The sequence below is a fragment of the Gastrolobium bilobum genome, unplaced genomic scaffold (genome assembly GCF_033153095.1).
Source record: "Gastrolobium bilobum isolate Gb01-03AN ecotype WA unplaced genomic scaffold, APGP_CSIRO_Gbil_v1 utg16135, whole genome shotgun sequence".
NCBI lineage: Eukaryota > Viridiplantae > Streptophyta > Magnoliopsida > Fabales > Fabaceae > Gastrolobium > Gastrolobium bilobum.
The window spans coordinates 344,313-352,401 of NW_026899035.1; the positions used below are offsets into that span (position 1 = coordinate 344,313).

Genomic DNA, 8,089 nt, shown 5'->3' on the forward strand with positions numbered 1-8,089 from the left:
CGGTGCTCCTGTTATTAATTTTTTTTTTGGAAAATAATTATTTTATGTTGTATAAATTAATTATATTATGTAATAAAAATAAAGTAGTGGAATTTATTCTTTTCTTTTAAAAATAATTGACCGTACTATTTCATTTTTATTGCATAAGATAATTAATTATTTTATATAATATAAGATAAATAGATCTTAATTTTTTTTCCTTTTTTAGTTATATTATTTTTTAAATCTTAAATTTTTTCTATTTTAATAAAAAAGAGCACCAAGATTCCAAGACTAAGATACATAGGAGTTTTTCTTATAAAAAAAAATGCCAGCTCTTCGTCGGTTCTTATCTTTGGATAAGGGAGTTGAATTTGAATCTGCTCAGTCAATGCTTTTATTTATTGTCATTAAATGAGATTCTTAATACAAAAGTCGGAACAGTAATCAAAATGTCACTGAATTTTTTTATCTAAATATCACGTGAACAGTGTTATTTTTTTAATATGTCATGTGGACAAGTTTACTACAGTGCCCAAGCACTTTTCTGGTGGACAACAAGTTTGTTATTTCCAGTAGCGAACTATGTTGCAATAAATGCTGACACATTGAAGAAGTTCGTTGCCACTTGCAGCGAACTAGGTGTGCCACGTGTCTGACATGCACCAAGTTCGCTGAAGGTCCGAGCGAACTAGGTGCCACGTGGCACAATCAGAATTAATGTATCAATCACAATAAAACATAGAAAATGAAAAAAAATAACAATTTAATTAATGTGCCAATTAGCAATCACAACTAATGTGTCAATCACAATTAGCGTACAAATATGATTAACTTTTGATTGTATCAATCACATTTAATATACCAATCACCAATAACTTCGGAAGACCATAACTTTTGATTCGGATATCCAAATCAGATATTTTTTATTTTATTTCATATAACTTTTCGAGATCTACCAACATATTTTATCTTTACAAACATCCTTCCAATTTGTAACAATGATATCACAAACAATTAATGTACCGATCAAAATTAATTGTGATTGATACATTAATTATGATTGGTGATTGATACATTAATTGTGATCAAAATTAATTGTGAATGGTGATTGATATATTAATTGTGATTAGTGATTGGTACATTAATTGTGATTAATACATTAATTATAACTAATTGTCATTTTCTTTCTTTTTCTGTTTTTTTATTGTGATTGGAACATTAATTTTGATTGGGCAATGAGATTGTGCCATCTAGCATACCAAGTTCGCTACCCCTGGTAGCGAACTTCGTCCAGTCAGCTTTTCCGGAAAAACTGTGCCACGTGTCACGAAATCATTGGTTACCAAATTCGCTTCAAGTCGTAGCGAACTTGGACACATGGTAGTCAACTTTTCCTGCCAAAATATGCCACGTGTAACGAAATCATTGACTATCAAGTTTGTTGGGCACTGTAACCGACTTGCCCACGTGGCATATTGAGAAATTGTACTGTTGGAATGTCATTTAAAAAATAAGTTGTGAAACTGTGGCACTTTGGTCACTCTATCTAGAATTTGTGTGTCAAAATTAAACACTCTAATTTAGGAAATGGATCTGAAAAAAATATGATACGGTGAAATGAAAAGATCATAATTATATAAATATAAATTAATAATTATAATTTTCTAATTATTTATTTTAATTTTCTTTTTATCGTTGATTTATCTTTACATAATTATAATTCTTTATATGATAATATCATATTTTTTTAGGGTTTGGTGTTTGTCATTTTAAATGATATAAGTTATGTCATTTTAGGAGAGAGATAGACACAGAAAAATAGAAATCACGGGAGAGAGAAAGTGAGTGGTTTTTTAATTTAAAATTTAAATAAAAAAAAAAATTCTGTGTCTGTCTCTCTTAAAAGGACAGAGTGTCATGTCATTTAAAATGACAAACATTTTTTTCATTTTTTTAATATGGCAAAAAGAAGTATCCTTTAGAATGACATAAGTTTGTGTCATTTTAGGTATTTTACACAAAGTACGACTGGTCGTACTTTGTGTGAAATTGAAAAGTTGCTTTTTTTCTCTTCTCAATCACATCGCTAAAGTGTAAAGTGAAAAAAGAGAGTAACTTTTCAGAATTACACAGAGTACGACCGGTCGCACTTGTGTCCTTTTGAATGACATACACTAAACCCTAAAGTTTTTACAATTCATGATTCAATTATGACTAAACACTTTACAAATTAATATACATCATTAAAAACATTCATCTAATACTTTAAAATTTTGGGTAGAATTAATTTTTATATGGTATCAAAGTTTCAATTGCTAAAAAGGTCACAAGTGATCCTCACTATCCCTTATTTTTGAGTAGAATTAAAATAATATTTTAAAATAAAAAATATTGAACCTATGCTATATCAATACTTCAACTCCAAAAAATTCTTATATAAAAAGATATATTAAAAAATAATATAAATTATTAAAAAAATCACATCCAACACCTTAAGGCTAGAAGCATGGAAGCTATAGGATAAGTATTCTTATCACTTATCCGTTATGTATATTGCATAGTATACGAAATTCCATCTCTCTAGGATAAGTATTCTTATCACTTATCCGTTATGTATATTGCATAGTATATGAAATTCCATCTCTCGCTGCTATGTGCCTGCTATAGCTTTGTCACTTCGTTGTTTTTAGAAGTTATAGAATCATAGGGTAGGATGGGTCTAGAATAAATTATTTATAGTTCTGGCTTGCATTTAATGCTTGCATATCTCTCAAATTTTCTGAGTCATAGTTGGGCAAAAAAAATAAATAAATAAAATTGTGAGTTGTTAATTTTTATCATTTTTTTCAATCAATAGACTGTCACAACTAATTTTAGTTTATCCATATAAAGGATTTTAATATTTTAACTAATTTTTATTAAAAAAATTAAAATAAAAATCTAATGATACTTGAACATGATGATTCAAGAAAACCAACATCAGAGAAAAAACAACAACAATGTCATAAATTTTTCTGTTCCACTCTCAAATAATTACAACAATGGCATTAATAAAATGATAATTCTCGGTGTTTCTTATTTTGCTAAACTCAGTGTTTCTTTTATTTGGCAGTTAAAGGTCAAAATAAAAAACAGAGATAATATACACAAGTTTTCTAAAAAGTAAAAAATAGATGTTATTTTTAGAGTTGTTTTTACAAAATAATCATTATCAAACAAATTTCTTTTATTTTAAATTAAAAAACTGTTTTCTGAAACAGATTAGATGTTAGTCCTTCTTCTTTTGTATTTTCATAATTTTACGGTCTCTTTTCAGACCATGCCCCACCCAATTTCCTAAGGAAAAATAATAATACCAAAATCATCTTTTTAAACACACATTGTGAGATTAAGTGATTAAATTAATGTCAACTTCATATAATTAAGGGAGTAAATTAATGTTATTTTTATCATTAAAGATTAAATTAATGTCACTTATCTTGAACTAAATTAATATCGTACTAATTTTTCATGGGTCAAATGATATTTACTACTAAAAAATATTTTATTAATTTTATGGTTTTTAGTGGAGAACAATCAAGGAAAATCATCATCCAAAAGAATAAAAAACTAAGAATATATATAAGGGGAAATTATATTAACTTCTCTCTCTCTGTTTTTTTTTTAGTATAACTTATATTAACTTCTCTTGGTATTGAATGAACTTACACACGATACCTATGAAAGTCAAAATAATCAAATCTGTCGAGTTGACTTGTTTATTTAATAAAAGACTGAAAATATGCTGACTCAGTTTAAACTTAAAAAGAAAAGACAAAAAACGCACGTACATTTACTTTTTTATTTTTTTTGGTGCCAAGACCTTTTTTTTTAATGTTTTTTAACCTATTTATACACTCATAAGTATCGTTAAAATGTTTTACTAAGATGATTCATAAGCAACTGATCAGTTTTTTTGTCTCTCAGTAATTTTTTATTTTTTTTAATAACGTCTCACAGTATACTGTATTGGTTGAATATTAACTCCTACATCTCAGAGCTTCAAATTTCTTGGGTTTGTATTACCCAAAAAATATTTGGGTTTGTATTACTTCAAAATCTTCATCCCATGTAAGATAGATATTACGAGTAGATAATCTCATACGAATTTTTTATATAACATAATTATATGAAGAGAAAAAAATGCAAATATATATATATATATATATTAATGATCATTTCCTAAACTTTGATGAAGTTTCATGAAAGTGGTCCAAGTTAAAAAATTTATACTTATTTCGTTATTCATATGACCTTATAAAATGAGACATTCACGTTGCAGGATCTATTCCCGTGAATTTCTTTGTCATGAATATGTCTATAATTAAGAATCACTTTTCCTGCTATCCTCTGCAGTTCCTACATGTTATGATATTAGGCACTACTAGTAGTATGGATTAGTGCAATCAACCTAATGTTATAATTTGTATTAGATTATTATGAAATATACACAAGAGCGTTAATTTACAGTTTAGAGATCCTATATTAATGAAATCATGATCATGGCAAATCCAAAAAGAACACACAAACAGATGCATAGAACACAAATTAAGAAGAGAATTCATTTCTTACCAAGGAAGATAGATAAGCTAGCCTCTATTTTTCTTTCAGATACGGCGCGGAGGACCAACTCCAGCTTCTTATCCGCTTTCTTCTTGTTGTTGAATATTCTTAGTTTTCGTTTTCACTTTTTTTTGTTCTTGTATTTCTCCAAAGTCAGACTGGGTTAAAAGACTAGTATTGAAAAGTAGCACACTGCGCTGTGAGAATAAATGTTCACCACAATTGTCTCTATTTATTCTCAAACAATCAATGGTTCCAATAATGGCAAATACCGAAAATGGCTAATGCCACACATGTTTTCTAATTTCATCTCATGCATAGCTGGCGGAAAAATCGCAAGCCTTATTTGTTGCCAAGTTCCCCATGACACATTAAAACAACCAAACGTTGCTCTCTCTGTTTGAATCAGATCAGACTCAACTCTCAATCTGGTAACTAAGTTCCAAATTTTTACTCCATCAGTAACAAATTCAAGGACAATTTTATCGCTAGCTAAGTTGTAATTGTATAGAACATTTACTATTTATATGTTTTAAAAACTACTTTATTATTACTGTTGTTAGGATAATTTATTCATTTTTTTTACTGTTTTGTTATCCTAAAAAATTTGCATGGATAATTTTGATTAATTTAAATTTATTTCATACATAAATCAATAACTCGGTCAGAAAGAAGTATTTAACTTCTTCCAAACAAGTAAAATATAATCTTATGATGATAGATATATATAAGTATATAACCACACAAAAAAATAAAAAAATTGAATACGTTGCCTTTTAATAAAAATCAGACTTAATACTTTACCAAAAAAAAAAAAAATCAGACTTAATATTATGATTGAAAAAAACTTATGATGTAATGAACAATTGAATTAGTCTTACACCCATAAGTAATAAGATACTTGGACAATAATAAAAGTATGTTTGAAAAAACTAATTTTTTTTGGTAGAGATCTTTTTTTTAAAGTTATTCTTTAACTTCTGAGAAAAGAACTACAACTTTTTTTAAAAAACTTGTATAATTATTAAATAACTTTAAAATATATTTTCTAATTAATTATTTTTAAAAATAAGAGAAGGGTCTAAAAGTTTTACAACTTTTTTTCTCACTATTAGATTAATTCTTAATCGATGGTTTAAAAAATTTTCTTCTCTCTCCTCATGACGAGAATGGTTATATTGGGATATAATATACTTACCACCAAAAAAGTTTACTACATTTACAACCAACCTGATCTCCGTTGATTTTCGTCAATCTAGCGGTTATAATTTATTGGATTTATTAGGTATTAACAATTAACTAATAAATGTGACCCAATAATTTTCAATAAATTTATAACCGTTAGATTGATGAAAATAAAGGTGATGAAATTGTAAAACTTATTGAACATATGCTCTCAGCTCTTATGTGCCAACTGATTTACCATCTTTGATAGGTTAAGTAGGTTAACCCACTTCGTTTATGATAGGTTAGTAGGTTAAATTGCCAGATTTTTTTTCAATCAATGAGTTGGTAATCAAAACGGATAAATTTTTTATTAATAACAAAAAATGACAAGTTAACCTGCTTAACCGTTCCAATCTACTCTTCTAAAATTAAAAATTAATCCAACGGGTCGACTGTGGTTAATGAGATAAGCGATGTGGGTTATGCAGGTTTAAAAGATGGTTTGGACTCTGTTATTCTCAAACTATGTTCGTGGAAGTTTAAGTCTTGTTATTGAATGGGCCTGCAAGTCTCTCAATCTTATTTCAAGATATATAATGATTAATAAGCTAAAATTATTTGTTAAAAGTATATTATATTGTTCATAAAATTAACAATAATATGTTGACCCCTTAACTTAAATTTAAATGTACTTTTTATAAGTTTTAACTTGCTTGTGTATTAAACGGTCAAGTAAAGCGAAACCTAAAGCAAACCAGACCGCATGTTGCTATGTCTCTCACCAATCATTTCATCTATTTCAATTTCAAATTTTAAAATGAAAATGAGAAGTCATTTAATGGAAATAATAGTATCTTATGTAATAGACACAAAACATGTGAGACTTACATTTTTTAAAAAATAAAAAATTGAATAAATGAGTGAGTCTCACATGTTTTGTATGTATAACATGCAATATTATTCTCCTATAGCATCAGACTAACATTCCTTTTCATTTAAATACATTATCAGTTTAAGTATGGCACTAGCTCCTAAGTATATGTTTGGGCAAAAGAGATAAGAGAAACAGAAAAAGAACAAAGAAGAACAAAGAATACGTTTTTTATTTCTAAATTAATAATATAAACTAAATAATGGATTGTTAAAAAGTTATATGTTATCTTATTTTATTATATCATTTTAAAAAATCTTAAAAAGGGGAAAGTTTAATACATATAATGTTTTTATCACCTTCCCTACTCCTCCATTCCACCATATCCTAAAGTGAGAAAAACGATGATCAAAACATATCCTAAAATAATCATACATCTTATTAAAGTTAATTACATACAAAATAAAGAAAGCCAGCTTAGTATCCTAAAGCAAGCCAAACATTTACGTAAAATAATCAAACATCTTATTGAAGTTCAATTGCATGCAAAGTAAAGCAAGCCAAACCACACATGTAGCATGTCTGTGTTTGGAACTTTGGATGAAAAAGAATAATTAGAGAAACGACAAATGATCCTCTCTCTGTCAATGAGATTAAGCTAACTTCCACAAAAAGAAGTTGAGAAAATAATCATTATATGTCAAGAATGGGATTCGAACCCATGCCCTTTCGGACCAGTACCTGAAACTGGCGCCTTAGACCAACTCGGCCATCTTGACTTCATTTGACTTCTTCGCCGAAAGATTTTATTTATTATTGATCTAGCTGAACGTTCATTAAAATCAACGAAATGGCAGGTTATACGACGATTGCAATATAAGTCTTAACGTTTCATAAAAAATCTTCTGATAAAGAATTTTATTTACAGATTGATTTAAAATTTGTATTATGAAAATTAAATTATTCCACAAAATATATCTGCACATGCGTCAGCATAAAACATAAAACTAAATCAATAAAATCAAATAATCTAAAACTTAGAATTTTTCATGCAACCTCTTATCTTTTTTTCAATTCAGTTTGAAAGTTGCTTTTGTACTTTTTTGGGCAAAACCCTTTTCTAATAAACATAACTTTTTTTCCTCAAATTTTTTATTTAAACGGGACAAAGAGGGAATCATGCAAAGCAGTTTATAATTTTATTAAACAATCCAATATAAAAAACTTACCCCACGCCTATTTTGAATTCTTAATAAGATTGGTGGTTTTTACTAACCTTACATGGGCATGTTTTCTCCTAATCTAAATTTGTATTAAAAAATCTCACTGCAGATACCCACTTAATTTTCAGACGCAACTGTTTAATCTGCTAGACTAAACCATTGTAAATGAATGCATACTACGATTGAATTAAAGGAAGGGTTCATTTTTTCTGCAGTTACTGCAGATAATTGTAAACCAAATACG

The 8,089-nt window shown here is 27.8% G+C and overlaps 1 non-coding gene across 1 annotated transcript; it reads right to left on the minus strand.

The window, feature by feature from the left end:
• Positions 1-7,320: 7,320 nt before the first annotated feature.
• Positions 7,321-7,401, minus strand: TRNAL-CAG (transfer RNA leucine (anticodon CAG)). Its single transcript has one exon. It is a non-coding gene; the product is annotated as a tRNA-Leu (tRNA).
• Between the last annotated feature and the right edge of the window lie 688 nt (positions 7,402-8,089).